The sequence below is a fragment of the Triticum urartu genome, chromosome 5A (assembly GCF_056163025.1).
Source record: "Triticum urartu cultivar PI428250 chromosome 5A, HENAU_Tu73, whole genome shotgun sequence".
Classification (NCBI taxonomy): domain Eukaryota; kingdom Viridiplantae; phylum Streptophyta; class Magnoliopsida; order Poales; family Poaceae; genus Triticum; species Triticum urartu.
Genome location: NC_141877.1, coordinates 372,750,419 through 372,770,046, shown reverse-complemented (window position 1 = coordinate 372,770,046; position 19,628 = coordinate 372,750,419).

Sequence of the window (19,628 nt, the reverse complement as noted above, 5' to 3'; positions counted from 1 at the left end):
CAAGTCTTCACGGACACACCAATTTCTTCACTTTCAAAGTCTTCATGAAAGTCTTTAGAAATACCAAAATCTTCAGTCGAAGATATTCATTTTTAGGGGTCGACTTTTCTTGTAAATATCAAACTCCTCATAGACTTATAGACCTGTGTACACTCACACACGCATTAGTCCCTTAACCTATAAGTCTTCAATACACCAAAATCACTAAGGGGCACTAGATGCACTTACAATCTCCCCCTTTTTGGTGATTGATGACAATATAGGTTAAGTTTTCAACGGGGATAAACATATGAAGTGTAAATACTGATATTGAGGAATTTGATTGCAAGATATAGAAGAACTCCCCCTGAAGATGTGCATAGTGAGGAATTTGCTTTTGAAGCAATGCACACTTGAAGAGTTGAATCATGGAGATCTCCCCCTATATCTTGTAATTCATACACGCATTTAACATATAATATGAAGAATTTGAAATGCATGATGAAATATGGTGCCTGATGAAATTCAGCATGCATGCAATAATATTAACGAGGAATAAGCATGCAGAATAGTGCATCAAGAGTATCAGAGCACAGTGCATCAAAAGTATCAGAGCACCATCGGGTTTAAGATTACAACTTGATCCAATAAAGTTTTGCAGAACGAGAGTTGTAACTTAGCAAAAAAACGCCCATATAGTAGACCCACTTGAAGACTAACTCATATTTCTCCCCCTTTGTCATCGAATGACCAAAAGGATCAAAAATGAGGACTAACGCCCCTGAAGATAATCATGTTGATGAAGGAGCGCCAGCGTTGTTGGGGTTGTTTGTTGATGTAGGGCATGCCGCAGTGTCGTCCAAATCTTCATGTTCATCAGTGTCGCGTGATGAAGAATATGAGCTGGCCACCAGAGAAGGAACCTTGACCTTCTTGAATTTCTTCAGTGGAGGTGCAGACCAGTCAAAATCTTCATTAAGACCCATGTTCTTCAGATCTTCTTCACCATACAGATGTGACAGGATTGCCCAGGTGCGACCGAAGAATTGATGGAGGTAGTAGTGGTTTTTCTTCACTGCATTGTGTGTGGCAGTCATGTTGTGAAGAAGTGAACCAAACTAACGCTAACCCATTTGTGATTTCGATCCACCTTCTGGTGAAGACTAAGCAGAAGTTCACGGTCAGTCATCACGCGTGGAGCAGTGGCTTGAGGAGTGGACTTAGGTGCATTGGCAGAGTCATGTGTGGCAGAGTCATCATTGGTGGAAGAAGATGCAGCTTTGCGAAACTGACTATCCAATAGACGAATGCCTTCATCAATTACAGCTGGTGCCTTGACCTTTCCATCAACTGAGGAATATGTCTGCTTGAGGACTTCAATTGGGGGCAAGTAGCTGAGATGATTCTGGAAATCAGCTTTGTAGTTGAGTGAAGACCTTGTCCTGAGGAATCTCATGATCCAAGGTGCATAAGGCTTCAGCTCAAATGGAGACAGTGCAACATTGGCCATAGTCCTCATGAAGAAATCGTGATAATTGACAGGAATGCCATGAACGATGTTGAATACCAGATTCTTCATGATGCCAACAATTTCCTCATCAGATGAGTCGTGGCCTTTGATAGGACTGATTGTCCTCGTAAGAATACGATAGACAGTTCTGGGCACGTACATCAATTCCTTCACGAGGAATTTGGTTCTTGGTGCTTGACCTGGCTTCAAAGGTTTCATCAGCACCTGCATATAATGATGTGTGAGCTCAGGTTCACTGTAGATGCAGCGAGCTTCTTTAAGGGGAGGACTGAGTGGTAGAGCACGAAGCAATTCAGAGGCTAGTGCAGTGTAGTGAGTGTTTTCAGACATCCAGTCCAGCACCCATGAATTCACATCTTCAGCATCTCCGGTGATGTGCATCGTTGCATAGAATTGAAGAATCAGTTCCTCATTCCAATCGCAGATGTCAGAGCAAAAGTTGAGCAGCCCAGCATTGTGAAGAACACTGAGGACTGGTGCGAAGCACGGCAGAGATTCCATATCCACGTGAGGAATATGCTCATGGTAGAAAATCTTCTCCTTGTTGAACAGCACTGAGGAATAGAAATTTGCTTGACTGGCAGTCCAGAAACGCCTCTTCCTAATGCGAGCAGAGTCATGTGGGTTGTAATCTTCGAAGAATACGTGCTCGCCGAAAAATCATCAGCCTTGAACTTTTGCTTGCGTGAGAATGGATCCTTTGGCTTCGGCAGAGGAGTGTCAGTGAGTTGCATCACGACTTCAGGAATCTCAATCGCAGGTTCTTCAAGCTGAGGAATTTCTGGTTCCTCCTCAGTGGCAGTCTGCGTAGTTGGTTGTGCAGCAGTAGCAGTTTCATCAGCACTAGTGGCTGGAATTTCCTCATGGACAGATGCAGTGGGATGAGTTTCTTCAGATCCCATGTGAACAGTTTGTGTGGGGGACTGAGGAATTTGCTGTAGAGGAGTGAACATTGGAGAGTTTGGATGCTGACTTTCCCAGAATTCATCACTTATGACGGGTGTGGAGCAGCCAATGTCCACATCATCATCTTCCATTTCTTCAACGCCAGCCTCTTCAGCTGTGAACTGAGGCATAGGCGAGGAGATGATAGGTGTTGAAGGGATCGCATCCACTTCAATTTCTTCATCCAATGGTTCAGACGAGGCAACAGAATGAGTTTCTTCATCAAATCCGCTGGGGATCACATATTCTTCATCAAAAGGAATAAGGTCCTTTGATGTCCTGGTTGAGATGGGAACAACATCAATCAGATGTGCAAATGAACTTGTCATAGGCTTCATTTTCTTCGGAGCTGAAGAATCCGAAGCAGCTGATGCTTTCCTTTTCTTCACTGCAGCACGCTCTGCAGCCTTGGTCTTCTTCACATCTGATGTAGATGGAAGGATTGGAGTTGAAGTTGGTGCAGGAGCAGCTGAGGAATCTGGTTGATTTTCTTCAGGCACAACTGATGCAGTTGCCCTGATTTCTTCAGTTTCTTCAGGCGCACCACAAGTGGATGCCCTGGCAATTTCTTCAGCGGCTGGAGTGCAGTCATCAGCCCTGGAACTCACATTTTCTTCAGCAGCTTGATTTTCATCAGCGGTGCTGGCATGTTCTTTAGTCGGCTGAGCAGATGCTTCAGCCTGAGGAATTTCCTGTTGCGTTGGGGCAGCAACATTTGAAGTGAACTGTTCAGTTATCTTTACAAATCTAACTTTGTCTCCTTGCCAATCAGCATAGTAGGCTTTGAAGTCATCACTGAGGGTTTTGATTTCAGATTGAATTTTTACAAGTTCATCAGTTTTCATAGTGACAACGTTGTTCTTCAGAAATTTCTCCTTCTTGTACTGCGCTTTCTTGATCTGCCTGGCCTTCTCAAATTTCCACTTTTCTTCTTGAATGAAGTGGGTCAGCATGTGACTTTGGCTAGGAGTCAGCTTGAAGTCAGGCAAGGGAGTGTTGGGGTCCTTGTGCCAATCATCAATATAGTCGAGGATCAGCTTGGGATCCAAAAGCAGTGGCACCTCTGATCCTTTGGCTCTAGCGGCCCTGACTTGCCTGTCTCTGATGATTTCTGCAAGTTCATCATCATCAGCTTCGTCTTCATCAGACGGCACTTGGAAAGCGACTTGCTTCTTTTGAGGACTTGGGCGTGGACCTCGTCCAGCAGTGGCCTTTGTCTTCAGTAGTGAGGGGCCAGCTGAGGAACTTGGTGCAGCTGAGGAACTAGCTGAGACACCTGAGGCAATGGAGATGCCGGCAGTCCTTTGGCACGAAGCGAGATGCATAGGTGCTGAGGATTTGGTCAGAACAGCTGAAGGCTTCGGCGGAGGAGCTGAGGACTTTGGAGGAATAGGAGCAGCATGAGGAATTGGCCGTGAGGGCTTTGATGATTCTGGCCGTGAGGGCATTGCTGAGGAACTTGGCCTTGAGGGCATTGTTGGTGAAGCACTTGGCTTGCGCGCAGGCTTCTTTGACATAGCCTTCTTTGGCTTGACAGCAAAGGCCTCAGCAGAGGCAGCAGCAGCAGCAGAGTCTTCATTAAATTTCCTCACTGCTTCTCTGGCTTGCTTAGCCAGCTTGGCTTGGCGCTTGGCCCATTCATTAGGATAGTCCTCACCTCGCTTGAGGCTCGTGGGATCAGCAATTTTGCCAGGTTCCAATGGAACTCTTGGGCATGGAGGATTGAGTGCGAATTTCTTCATATACTTAGGAGTGACATATCTGTACTCCCTCCATTCTCTTGCCCATATCCTCTCTATTTTCTGAATGCGCACTTTGCGCTCATTCTTGGTTTCCTCAGTAGGTGTGCAGTACCCAACATATATGTCATCAGGGATCTCAAATGTTGTATTTACCTCAGGCCTCTTTCCTCCCTTCTGTGGCCTTTTACCATCAGCCATTTTCTTCAGTTTTAGGAATTTGAACAATCGAATTCTATGAATAAGTATGCAACTTTTCTTAAAGGAACGCTGCAAATGAGTTAAGTTGATGAGAACCTAGTGATTCAGCAGCTGACATGTGTACCTGTGAACAGAGTATAGTTGCGAGGAATTTGGAGAGGTCATATGCGTTCTCAGAAGGTTTTTCAAAATGAACAGGTTTGAGGAATTTGACCAGATGAGTCTTGAAGATTTTCACTAAGCGTTCTTTGTCTTAGGTTCCAGAGTTGTATAGATCAAAGATCCACACAATTGAGGAATCTTGAAGAAAAATGATGATTAGAGAAACGAATCAAGAACAAATGACTTGTGAGGTGTTTAGTGTGTGAAGATATGAAGAAAAACACCTTTGAAGATTCTGTAGATAATCATTCGAATCAACCAGGGCAGTAAAAGTAACTTTTATTTACCCTGGATGAAGAACACGATGAACTGGAGTGAGGAGATGTGAAGTTCGTCTGTGCAGATCTTCCACGCCCTAACTTGGTGGAGAAAGACGGCTACGGCGGCGGCGGAGTGAAGATGTCCGCGGTCAGCGCGAGTACGTCGGCGACGAGGTCGAGGCAGTGAAGCTCTTCCTCACCGGCGGCGATGAAGTAGTGGCGGCGCTAGGGTTTGAGAAGCTCGAGCTAGAGAGAGAGGTCGAGCGGAGTAAAAGAAGTGAGGAAGGGAAGGAGGGGTATTTATAGCCATGGTGAAAAACTGCTCGCCCGAACAAATTGGACGAACGTGCCCCTGACCCTTCTCATTCGCATGACATGTGTCACCCACGTAGTGAGAGGTGGAGATCGTGTTAGATCGTGGGTGAGTGGATAAGTGTATCAAGGGATGCGGAACGGTTTGAGCGGCAAAACCGAACATTTCGATAAGATAGGTTTTAAAGTTCCGTTCGCAATTTCTTCAGCTGACAAGGACACAGTGAAGATTTTGAACGAGTTTCAAATAGAATGCACATGAAGAATTTGTGAACATATTGGGTTGAGTATAGCATAGAGGGTAAGGGTCCGATCACATTCACTTAGCAGAAAACCAACTTGAAGAAATAGCAATAAGTGAATGTTGTAGAGGACATAAACTCATATATATATATAGCCAATGAAGAAAAACGACGAACCAGTGAAGACTATGCAAAGTTGAAGAATATGAATAATTTGAGGAATTTCAACTTTCGGTGGTGGCGTGACCCACCGTATAAGAATGATGATTTCAGACACCGCGTACAATTATCGTAGGGTTCTGAGAATCATATTCTTCATTAATTTCTTCACATAAGAGTGTTATTCTTCATTGATTGAAGAAAAACGTTTCTTCATGTGTTGCACATCTAAGTCATCAATTTTGCATAAGTGTTAGGATGAGTGTCCTTTTCAAAGAACATTCGAAGATTCTAGGATATTTAGCTCACACCGCAACTTGCTAAATCTCTTCTCATCCAAGGGCTTTGTGAAGATATCAGCTAGCTATTCTTCAGTCTTCACATGCTCAATAGAAATGTCGCCCTTCAACACATGATCACGAAGAAAATGATGACGAATCTGAATGCGCTTTGTCTTCGAGTCCTGAACTGGGTTGTGTGCAATCTTGATGGCACTCTCATTATCACAGAAGAGAGGTACATTCTTCATGTTGACGCTGTAGTCCTTGAGAGTTTGCTTTATCCATAGCAATTGGGCACAGCAAGAACCAGCGGCAATGTACTCAGCTTCAGCAGTAGATAGTGATACGCAGTTCTGTTTCTTCGAGGACCAACAGACCAAAGATCGTCCAAGGAAATGACATGTACCAGATGTTGACTTGCGATCCACACGATCACCAGCATAGTCAGAGTCAGAATATCCAACAAGATCAAAAGCCGAGCCCTTGGGGTACCATAATCCAAGTGTTGGTGTGTGAGCTAGATATCGAAGAATATGCTTCACAGCCTTATGGTGTGATTCCTTCGGTGCAGCTTGAAATCGGGCACACATGCAAACACTAAGCATTATATCTAGCCTAGATGCACATAAGTATAATAAGAAACCCATCATGGAGTGGTATACCTTATGATCGAAGTCAATACCATTTTCATCAGTGCACAGATGACCATTTGTGGGCATAGGAATTTTGACGCCTTTGCAATCTTGCATGCCGAATTTCCTAAGTACATCCTTGAGGTATTTCTCCTGAGATATGAATATGCCATTGTGTTTTTGACGAATTTGAAGACCTAAGAAGAATTTCAACTCTCCCATCCTAGACATTTGATATTATTCACTCATCATATAGGCAAATTCATCACTATAACGTTGGTCAGTACAGCCAAAGATAATATCATCAACATATACTTGGCACACAAACAATTCACCATCATAAGATTTAGTGAAAAAAGTAGGGTCGAGTGAACCGGGTTTGAAGCCTTTCTTCATGAAGAGTTCCTTCAAAGTATCATACCAAGCCTGTGGGGCCTGCTTGAGGCCATAGAGGGCCTTGTTGAGTCTGAAGACTTTGTTAGGATTCTTTGGATCTTCAAAACCTGGGGGTTGAGCAACATACACTTCTTCCTCAAGCTTACCATTGAGGAATGCACTTTTCACATCCATTTGATATAGAGTGATATCATGATGGTTAGCATAAGAAAGTAATATGCGAATAGCCTCAAGTCTAGCAACAGGTGCAAAAGTTTCATCGAAATCAATTCCTTCAACCTGTGTGTAGCCTTGAGCTACAAGCCGTGCCTTATTCCTCACCACAAGGCCATTTTCATCTTGCTTGTTGCGGTAGATCCATTTTGTGCCGATGATATTGTGCTTGCGAGGATCTGGACGTTTGACCAGTTCCCAGACATTGTTAAGCTCGAACTGATGTAATTCTTCTTACATGGCCTGAATCCACTCAGGCTCCAGAAATGCTTCATCTACCTTAGTGGGCTCTGTAATAGAGACAAAAGCATACTGCCCACAAAAGTTAGACAAATGTGAAGATTTTGAGCGTGTGAGAGGACCTGGCGCTTTGATGTCATTGATGATCTTTTCAACTTGCACTTCTTTTGCAATGCGAGGATGAGCTGGTTGTCGTTGAAGAATTTGATCAGTGTTTTCTTCAGCACCATCTTCTTCAGCATTTTCTTCAGGTGCATTAGCTCGACGTTCTTCATGTTCTGGAATGAATTCTTCAGCAGATTCTTCAGTAGGAATGACATCCTCAGTAGCCTTGAACTTGATAGTTTCCTCAGGTGCTGGTTCATCTATCATAGTAGGTAGGTGCTCTCTTTGCGAGCCATTAGTTTCATCGAACCGCACATCTACAGTTTCAACAACTTTGTGAAGAACGTTGTTGAAGACTCTGTAGGTGTGTGAGTCCTTTCCGTAACCAAGCATAAAACCTTCATGTGCTTTCGGTGCAAATTTTGAGTTGTGATGAGGATCTCTAATCCAACATTTAGCACCGAAGACTTTGAAATAACTTACATTGGGTTTCTTATCAGTGAGGAGTTCATAGGCAGTCTTTTTGAAGAATTTGTGAAGATATACTCTGTTGATGATGTGGCACGCAGTATCAATTGCCTCAGTCCAGAAACGACGAGGGGTTTTGTATTCATCAAGCATAGTGCGAGCCATCTCAGCAAGAGTCCTGTTCTTGCGCTCCATGATGCCATTCTACTGAGGAGTGTAAGGAGCAGATAACTCATGAGTGATACCAAGTTCATCAAGATAGTCATCGAGACCAGAATTCTTGAACTCAGTGCCATTGTCACTTCTGATGTGCTTGATCTTCACACCAAAGTTGGTTGAAGCCCTCGAGGAAAATCGTTTGAAGACTTCCTGCACTTCATGTTTGTAAGTAACAAGGTGTACCTATGTGTAACAAGAATAATCATCAACAATAACAAAGCCATATTGAGATGCTTCATTTGAGATAGCAGAATAATGATTAGGACCAAAGAGATCCATGTGAAGCAATTCAAATGGGCGAGTGGTGGTCATGATAGTCTTCGCTGGATGCTTGGCCTTGGTCATCTTCCCAGCTTCACAGGCTCCGCATAGGTGATCCTTGAGGAATTTGACATTCTTGATGCCAATGACATGCTTCTTCTTCGCAAGCGTGTGCAAATTCCTCATGCCTGCATGACCAAGTCGTCGATGCCAGAGCCAGCCTTCTAAAGCTTTTGCAAGTAAGCACACGGCTGGTTGTGGTCCTGTAGAGAAATCAACAATATACATGTCTCCTCTCCTAAAGCCTTCGAAGACTTTGGAATTGTCAGCTTCCATAACCACAACACAACGGTACTTGCCAAAGACAACAACCATATAAAGATCACAAAGCATTGAGACAGACATAAGGTTGTATCCTAAGGACTCAACAAGCATGACTTTGTCCATGTGTCGATCCTTTGTAATCGCAACCTTACCTAGACCCAATACCTGACTTTTTCCTTTGCCAGCAAAGATGATATGCTTCAGATGCGACGGAGATAATGGAGCATCCATCAATAGATTCTTGTCACCAGTCATGTGGTTTGTACATCCACTATCAAGGACCCACTCAGTGGCTTTGGGTTGATCATCCTGCAGATGAATTAGTGCAGCTTACAAACTCATATACTTCATCAGTGAAGAATATGGCATCAATTCATCAGATCAATTTCATCAAGTAAAAGAACTGATAAAGCAATATGAGGACGTGAGAAAAGAAAGTTCATTTCTTCATGATTAGCCTGTGTCCTATCAGGCATGCTCAGGTCTCCAGCAAATTCTTCAGACGATTACGTGCGTCTGGAGACCCGACCCTGCAGAAGAGATTAGTTCTTTTTCTTGACCACCCACATCTGAAGGGGTGGCAAAGAGTTCATCATTCTGCGAGCTCCATATGAGAAGGATGGCATAGAAGCCAATCCATTTCGTTTCACATAAGATGGGTTAGAGTAAGCATATGAGTGAGCAGAGAAATTCTTCAAGGACTTATGGACATAATGATTTGAATAATAATGCACATATCCATAATCCTTAGATCTTCCCTGTGAAACATACGGGTTAGCATGATGATGTTCATATGAGGACTTTGATCCAGATGAGGAATTTGGTTCGTATGAGGAATTTGATCTGGGGTTCCTATTCTTCACAGGTGGCGTCATGATGACATTCACCTGAAGATTTTCAAGGCATCTTTTGGGAACCCAAATTTTCTGCATAGGGGAGCCGTTCCTGCAGTTAGTGCCAACATATCTAGCAAATACTTCACCATTCTGATTTTTGAATAGCTTATAGTTGGAGTCAATTGACTCATCATAAGAATGAGGAGATTCACATGCAAATCTTGATAAGTTAGATGGATCAACTGGAGGTCCCTTTGCAGCAACCCATGTAGTTTTGGGGTACTGCTCAGGCTTCCAATATGTACCATCAGCATTGAGTTTCCTCTCAAAGGCGATACCCTCTTTCCTAGGGTTCCTGTTGAGGATCTGCTTTTTAAGCACATCACAAAGAGCCTGATGCCCTTTGAGGCTTTTGTACATGCCTGTCGTGTACAATTCCTTCAGCCCTGCATTGTCAGTGATACTAGCAATGTCCTCAGATGAGGAATTAGTGATGGCAGAGGCATGTGAAGAATTTGAAACATTGGCAGCATTTGAACATTCAGGTGAAGAATTAGCAGATTCACGTTCAATGCACTTCAAGCATGGAGGAACAAATTCTTCCTGAGATGCGCTGATTTGTTGAGCAAGTAATGAATTGCGCTCCTTCTAAAGATCTTCATAACTCACTCTTAGCTTCTCAAGGTCTTGCTTTCTTTGAAGAAATTCATAAGAAAGCTTCTCATGATCCGATAAGAGAGTGTTATGTTGATCTTGAAGGGTGTCATACTTAGTATGAAGTCTCTGAAGACTTTCAACCAAAGCTTTTGACTGATCCATTTCCTCACCCAACATATAATCGCTCTTGTTTAGCATATAGTGAGCTTTTTCCAAAGCTCTTTGTTGTTTAGTAGCAAGGGAAGCAAGTTTAACATAGTTGGGTCCAAATTCATCACCAGATTCATCATCACTGGACTCGGATAGGTAGCATTCAGTTACCTCAGCATCTTTTGCCATAAGGCATGATGCAAAAGATGACGATTCTGGTTCGAATGTCATCGTTTTGAGAGATTCGTTGAAGTCCTCAAATCAAGGATCATGACAAGTTCGATGACCTTCATAGACCTCAGAGAGACGGTCCCAGATGAGCTTCGCATGATCGAGATGCATGATATTCCTGAACTGATTTTGTGATAGGCTGGAGCAGATGACATCCTTCGCCGTGAGGTTGAGAAGAGTATACTTGCGAATGTCATCAGCATCCGCCATCTTGCACAGATCAGTCAGGCCAATCTCAGTGACGGTCCACAACTCGCTGTTCATCGCCATGAGGCGTTTCTTCATCATGGCCTTCCACTTGGGATACTCGTGACCGTCAAAGATGGGGCATGTCATCTTTGTCATACCTGCGGTCGACATAACTAAAACTCCAGGCGGTTAAACCAAAATCACACAGAACAAGGGAGTACCTTGCTCTGATACCAATTGAAAGTGCGTTATATTGACTAGAGGGGGGTGAATAGGCGATATTTATGAAATTCTTCACTGAGGAATTTGCTGGTGAGGAAATTCCTTAGCGAAGAACTACTAGCAGCGGAATAAGTACTAAAAAGTAAACACAACAGAATACAAGCATAGTCATCATGATGAAATGAAGACATGCACAGAGTACAGGAAGCGTAATCACAGGATAACTCAGGATGAAGACAAACAGACTGAAGAAATTGAACTGAGGAAATTGAGGAAGTCTTTAGTCAAAGTCTTCAAACACATATATGAACAAACACATAGCATAGTTATGAGGAAGTGGAAGAGTTGAGGAAATAGAACCAGTAAGCTCGGTGAAGACAATGATTTGGTAGACCAGTTCCAACTGCTATCTCAGTTGTACGTCTGGTTGGAGCGGCTGAGTATTTAAACTCGAGGACACACAGTCCCGGACACCCAGTCAAGGACACTTAGTCCAAGACACCCAGTCCTCACCGTATTATCCTTAAACTAAGGTCACATAGACCTCGTCCAATCACTCGTGGTAAGTCTTCAGGCGACTTCCAAACCTTCACAAACTTGGTCACTCGGCGATCCACAATTCCTCTTGGATGCTCTAGACCATGACGCCTAACCGTCTGGAAGAAGCACAGTCTTCAAAGGTAATAAGCGTCGGATCCACTCAGGATCAATCTCTTCAGTGATGCTCAATCACTTGGGGTTTGTAGGTGTTTGGGTTTTGGGTTTTTGGTTTTTCCTCACTTGATGATTTTCGCTCAAAGTCCTCGGAGGATGGGTTGCTCTCAAATGACAAGTGTCAGTTTCTCTCGGAGCAGCCAACCAGCTAGTGGTTGTAGGGGGCGGCTATTTATAGCCTAGGGAGCAGCCCGACATGATAAGACATAAATGCCCTTCAATGATATGACCGTTAGGTGGATAGATATTTTGGGACAGCTGGCGCATAGCCTAGCAACGGTCGGAATTTTGAGTAGCAAAATCCTCAGGGCTATCATGTTCCTCACTATGTAGGCAATCCGCACTGGCGAATTCCTAACTCCTCAGTTAAGAAAAATTCCTCAGAGATGAGAAGAACTTTGTCTCTGTCACTGAAGAAATTGACTGGACTGTATGAGATTTCCAATGGCTTCACTCGAAGGGATTGGTAGGTGTAGGATTTGAGTTGAGCATCACATGGAAATTTTTCCTTAGTATTTCCTCGACCCCCTTTAACAGTACGATGTTTCCTATGACTCAAGAAAGAGAAAAACAAAACTATGAAAACGAAAGTCTTCAAGCTTCATATTTCTCGCATGAATATCAAGTCTTCACAGACACACCAATTTCTTCACTTTCAAAGTCTTCATGAAAGTCTTCAGAAATACCAAAATCTTCAGTCGAAGATATTCATTTTTAGGGGTCGACTTTTCCTGTAAATATCAAACTCCTCATAGACTTATAGACCTGTGTACAGTCACACACGCATTAGTCCCTTAACCTATAAGTCTTCAATACACCAAAATCACTAAGGGGCACTAGATGCACTTACATTCTCCATTCATCAACTGAGCTAATATCAAATAACCTCTTTTCACTGGCAAGTTTAAAATCATAGTTGAGCTCTTTAATAGCCCAATATGCCTTATGTTCTAGTTCGAGAGGTAAGTGACATGCTTTTCCATATACCATTTTATACGGAGACATACCCATTGGATTTTTATATGCAGTTCTATAGGCCCATAATGCATCATCAACTTTCTTGGACCAATTCTTTATAGACCTATTGACAGTCTTTTTGCAAAATTAATTTGAGTTCTCTATTACTCAATTCTACTTGACCACTAGACTGTGGGTGATACAGAGATGCAATTTTATGATTGATGTCATATTTAGCAAGCATTTTACGGAAAGCACCATGAATAAAATGTGAACCGCCATCAGTCATTAAATATCTAGGGACTCCAAACCTCGGAAAAATAACTTCTTTAAGCATTTTAATAGAAGTGTTATGATCAGCACTACTAGTTGGAATAGCTTCTACCCACTTAGTAACGTAATCAATGGCAACTAAAATATGTGTATATCCATTAGAGGTAGGAAAAGGTCCCATTTAATCAAAGCCCCAAACATCAAATGGTTCAATAACAAGTGAATAATTCATAGGCATTTCTTGACATCTACTAATATTACCAATTCTTGGGCATTCATCACAAGATAGGACAAACTTACGGGCATCCTTGAAGAGAGTAGGCCAATAAAAACTGGATTGCAATACCTTATGTGCAGTTCTATCTCCCGCGTGGTGTCCTCCATAAGTTTTGGAGTGGCACTTGCGTAGGATCTGTTCCTGTTCATGCTTAGGTACACAATGTCTAATAACACCATCTACTCCTTCTTTATAAAGATGTGGGTCATCCCAAAAGTAATGTCTCAAATCATAGAAGAACTTTTTCTTTTGTTGGTATGTGAAGCTAGGTGGTATAAATTTAGCAACTATGTAATTAGCATAATCAGCATACCAAGGGGTACTACGAGAAGTACTTATGACATTTAATTGTTCATCAGGAAAGCTATCATCAATAGGTAGTGGGTCATCAAGAACATTCTCTAACCTAGATAAGTTGTCTGCAATGGGGTTCTCAGCTCCTTTTCTATCAACAATATGCAAATCAAATTCTTGTAGCAAGAGAACCCATCTAATAAGTCTAGGTTTAGCATCTTTCTTCTCCATAAGATATTTAATAGCAGCATGATCAGTGTGGATAGTTACTTTAGAATCAACAATATAAGGTCTGAACTTATCACAAGCAAATACAACTACTAAAAGTTCTTTTTCAGTAGTAGCATAATTTCTTTGAGCATTCTCTAGGGTCTTACTAGCATAATGGATAACATTTAATTTCTTATCAACTCTTTGCCCTAGAACATCACCTACAGCATAATCGCTAGCATCACACATAATTTCAAAGGGTAAATTCCAATCAGGTGGCTGAACAATAGGTGTAGAGACTAATGCTTTCTTAAGTATTTCAAATGATTCTACACAATCATCATCAAAGACAAATGGTATATCTTTTTGTAATAAATTAGTCAGAGGCCGAGAAATTTTAGAGAAGTCCTTAATGAACCTCCTATAAAATCCGGCGTGACCAAGGAAACTTCTTATACCTTTGATGTCCTTGGGACATGGCATCTTTTCAATAGCATAAACTTTGGCTTTATCAACTTCAATACCTCTTTCAGAAACTTTATGCCCCAAGACAATACCCTCATTAACCATAAAGTGGCACTTTTCCCAATTCAAGACAAGATTAGTTTCTTCACATCTCTGCAAAATTCGATCAAGATTGCTCAAGCAATCATCAAAAGAAGATCCATAGATGGAAAAGTTGTCCATGAAAACCGCATAAATCTTTTCACGAAAGTCAGAGAATATAGCCATCATGCATCTTTGAAAGGTAGAAGGTGCATTACATAAACCAAAAGGCATACGTCTATAAGCAAAAGTACCAAAAGGGCATGTAAAAGTAGTCTTTGATTGATCTTTAGCCGACACGGGTATTTGAGAGAAACCAGAATAACCATCTAGAAAGCAGTAATGTGTATGTTTGCATAATCTTTCTAGCATTTGATCGATAAAAGGTAAGCGGTAATGATCTTTCTTAGTAGCCTTATTTAATTTGCGGAAATCAATTACCATCCTATAACTTGTAATAATTCTTTGTGGAATCAATTCATCTTTATCATTAGGAACAACCGTAATACCTCCCTTCTTAGGGACACAATGAACATGACTTACCCACCGACTATCAGCAACGGGATAAATTATACCTGCCTTCAGAAGCTTTAGTACTTATTTTCTTACCACTTCTTTCATTTTAGGATTCAGACGTCGTTGAGGATCACGAACTGGTTTGGCATCTGCTTCCAAATTTATTTTATGTTGACATAGAGTGGGACTAATGCCCTTAGGATCATCAAGAGTATATCCAATAGCAACATGGTGCTTCTTCAGAGTTTTCAATAATCTTTCTTCTTCATGCTCTGAAAGGTTAGCACTAATAATAACAGGATATATCTTCTTTTCATCAAGATAAGCATATTTAAGATTATCAGGCAACGGTTTAAGATCAAACACGGGATCACCCTTAGGTGGAGGGGGATCCCCTAGGATTTCAACAGGCAAATTGTGTTTCAGAATAGGTTCCTGTTTAAAGAATACTTCATCTATTTCCCTTCTTTCATTCATAAACATATCATTCTCATGGTCTAGCAAATATTGTTCTAAAGGATCATTAGGAGGTACAGCAATAGAAGCAAGACCAATATTTCATCCTTACTAGGCAATTCTTCTTCACGGTGTTGTTTACTAAATTTAGAGAAATTAAATTCATGAGTCATATCATCTAAGCCGACAGTAACAACATCCCTAGTGCAATCTATGGTAGCATTAACAGTATTTAAGAAGGGTCTACCAAATATAATGGGACAAAAGCTATCTTGTGGGGAACCAAGAACAAGAAAATCAGCAGGATGTTTAGTTTTCCCACACAAGACTTCAACATCCCTAACAATTCCCATTGGTGAAATAGTATCTCTATTAGCCAGTTTAATAGTAACATCAATTTCTTCTAACTCAACAGGTGCAATGTCATGCATAATTTCTTTGTATAAGTCAATAGGTATTGCACTAGCACTAGCACCCATATCACATAAGCCATGATAACAATGATCTCCTATTTTAACATAAATAACAGGCATGCCTACCACAGGTCTAGGTTTATCTGTATCACGGGGTTTAGCAATTCTAGCAGGTTCACCGCAGAACTGAATAACATGCCCATCAATATTATCAGACAAGAGATCTTTAACAATAACAATATTAGGTTCAACTTTAACTTGCTCAGGAGGTGTATATGTTTTAATATTGCTTTTACGAACCACAGTTGAAGCTTTAGCATGATCCTTTATCCTAACAGGGAAAGGTGGTTTCTCAACATAACAAGTAGGAACAATAGGATCATTATAAGTGACAGTATTTTCTTCAACTTTAATAGGTGCAGCTACTTTTACTTCTATGGGAGGATGATATTTAAACCACTTCTCCTTAGGGAGATCAACATAAGTAGCAAAAGATTCACAGAAAGAAGCTACTATCTTAGAATCAAGTCCATATTTAGTGCTAAACTTACGGAAAATATCGGTATCCATAAAAGATTTAACACAATCAAACTTAGGTGTCATACCTGACTCCTTACCTTTGTCGAGATCCCAATCTTCAGAGTTGCGTTTAATTCTATCCAATAAATCCCATCTAAATCCAATAGTCTTCATCATAAAAGAGCCAGCACAAGAAGTATCGAGCATAGTGCGATTATTTTCAGAAAGCCGAGCATAATTTTTTTGAAGAATTGTTTCTCTTGGAAGCTCATGATTGGGGCATGAATATAACATTTATTTAAGCCTCCCCCAAGCTTGAGCGATGCTTTATCCTTCGCGAGGCCAAAATATATATATAATTGCGATCACGATGAACAAGATGCATAGGGTAATACTTTTGATGAAATTCCAATTTCAATCTTCTATAATTCCATGATCTCGTATCATCACATAGCCTATACCATACCAATGCGTCTCCCTTCAAAGATAAAGGGAAGACCTTCTTCTTAGCAACATCATCGGGTATACCTGCAAGCTTAAATAATCCACAAACTTCATCCACATATATTAGGTGTTCATCAGGATGCTTTGTTCCATCTACTGTAAAAGGATTAGCTAGCGGTTTTTCTATTATACCGGAAGGATACTCATAAGGAATTTCATTTTCAATAGGTTCAGTAGGTTGAGGAGCAACTCTTTGCTCTACTGGTCGGGGTGAAGATACCCTGAACAAGCCCCTCAGAGGATTACTTTCCATAGTAACAAGTGACGGTAAATTTCAGCACACTATATAAATTTTTCCTTACCAAATTCCACCTACCAAAGGCGCTTCACTCCCCGGCAACGGCGCCAGAAAAGAGTCTTGATGACCCACAAGTATAGGGGATCTATCGTAGTCCTTTCGATAAGTAAGAGTGTCGAACCCAACGAGGAGCAGAAGGAAATGATAAGCGGTTTTCAGCAAGGTATTCTCTGCAAGTACTGAAATAAGTGGTAACAGATAGTTTTGTGATGAGATAATTTGTAACGAGCAACAAGTAACAAAAGTAAATAAAGTGCAGCAAGGTGGCCCAATCCTTTTTGTAGCAAAGGACAAGTTGGACAAACTCTCATATAAGGAAAAGCGCTCCTGAGGACACATGGGAATATCGTCAAGCTAGTTTTCATCACGTTCATATGATTCGCGTTCGGTACTTTGATAATTTGACATGTGGGTGGACCGGTGCTTGGGTGCTGTTCTTACTTGAACAAGCATCCCACTTATGATTAACCTCTATTGCAAGCATCCGCAACTACAACAAAAGTATTAAGGTAAACCTAACATTAGCATGAAACATATGGATCCAAATCAGCCCCTTACGAAGCAACGCATAAACTAGGGTTTAAGCTTCTATCACTCTAGCAACCCATCATCTACTTATTAATTCCCAATGCCTTCCTCTAGGCCCAAATAATGGTGAAGTGTTATGTAGTCGACATTCACATAACACCACTAGAGGCTAGACAACATACATCTCATCAAAATATCAAACGAATACCAAATTCACATGACTACTAATAGCAAGATTTCTCCCATGTCCTCAGGAACAAAAGTAACTACTCACAAAGCATATTCATGTTCATAATCAGAGGGGTAATAATATGCATAAAGGATCTGAACATATGATCTTCCACTAATTAAACCAACTAGCATCAACTACAAGGAGTAATTAACACTACTAGCAACCTACTAGCACCAATCCCAGACTTGGAGACAAGAATTGGATACAAGATATCGACTAGGATTTTGAGATGAGATGGTGCTGATGAAGATGTTGATGGAGATTGCCCTCTCCCGATGAGAGGAGTGTTGGTGATGATGATGGCGATGATTTCCCCCTCTGGGAGGGAAGTTTCCCCGGCAGAACAGCTCTGCCGGAGCTCTAGATTGGACCCGCCAAGGTTCCGCCTCATGGCGCCGGAGTTTCGTCCCGAAAGGTTGCTTCTTTTTTTTTCTCGATGAAAGACTTCATATAGGAGAAGATGGTCATCAGAGAGCCACCAGGGGGCCCACGAGGTAGGGGGCGCGCCCTAGGGGGGGCGCCCCCACCCTCATGGAAAGGGTGTGGGCCCCTGGTCTTCATCTTTGGCGAGGATTTTTCATTATTTATTGTAAGGTATTCCGTGGAGTTTCAGGACTTTTGGAGTTGTGCAGAATAGGTCTCTAATATTTGCTCCTTTTCCAGCCCAGAATTCCAGCTGCCAGCATTCTCCCTCCTTATGTAAACCTTGTAAAATAAGAGAGAATAGCCATAAGTATTGTGACATAATGTGAAATAATAGCCCATAATGCAATAAATATCGATATAAAAGCATGATGCAAAATGGACGTATCAGTCATCAACACGTGACTGCCAGACATTCACAATGTTTGTAGTTGCTGGTGCAGGTGGTACACCTAGCGGTGCTTCCAGGACGTAACTTTTCTGTGCAGCAATGAGGATAATCCTCAAGTTATGGACCTAGTCTGTGTAATTTCTACCATCATCTTTCAACTTTGCTTTCTCAAGGAACGCATTAAAATTCAACGGAACAACAACACGGGCCATCTATCTACAATCAACATAGAAAAGCAAGATACTATCAGGTACTAAGTTCATGATAAATTTAAGTTCAATTAATCATATTACTTAAGAACTCCCACTTAGATAGACATCCCTCTAATCCTCTAAGTGATCACGTGATCCATATCAACTAAACCATGTCCGATCATCACGTGAGATGGAGTAGTTTCAACGGTGAACATCACTATGTTGATCATATCTACTATATGATTCACGCTCGACCTTTCAGTCTCCGTGTTCCGAGGCCATATCTGTTATATGCTAGGCTCGTCAAGTTTAACCTGAGTATTCCGCGTGTGCAACTGTTTTGCACCTGTTGTATTTGAACGTAGAGCCTATCACACCAGATCATCGCGTGGTGTCTCAGCACGAAGAACTTTCGCAACGGTGCATACTCAGGGAGAACACTTATACTTTGATAATTTAGTGAGGGATCATCTTATAATGCTACCGTCAATCAAAGCAAGATAAGATGCATAAAAGATAAACATCACATGCAATCAATATAAGTGATATGATATGGCCATCATCATCTTGTGCTTGTGATCTCCATCTCCAAAGCACCGTCATGATCACCATCGTCACCGGCACGACACCTTGATCTCCATCATAGCATCGTTGTCGTCTCGCCAATCTTATGCTTCTACGACTATCGCTACCGCTTAGTGATAAAGTAAAGCATTACAGGGCGATTGCATTACATACAATAAAGCGACAACCATATGGCTCCTGCCAGTTGCCGATAACTCGGTTACAAAACATGATCATCTCATACAATAAAATTTAGCATCATGTCTTGACCATATCACATCACAACATGCCCTGCAAAAGCAAGTTAGACGTCCTCTACTTTGTTGTTGCAAATTTTACGTGGTTGCTACGGGCTTAGCAAGAAC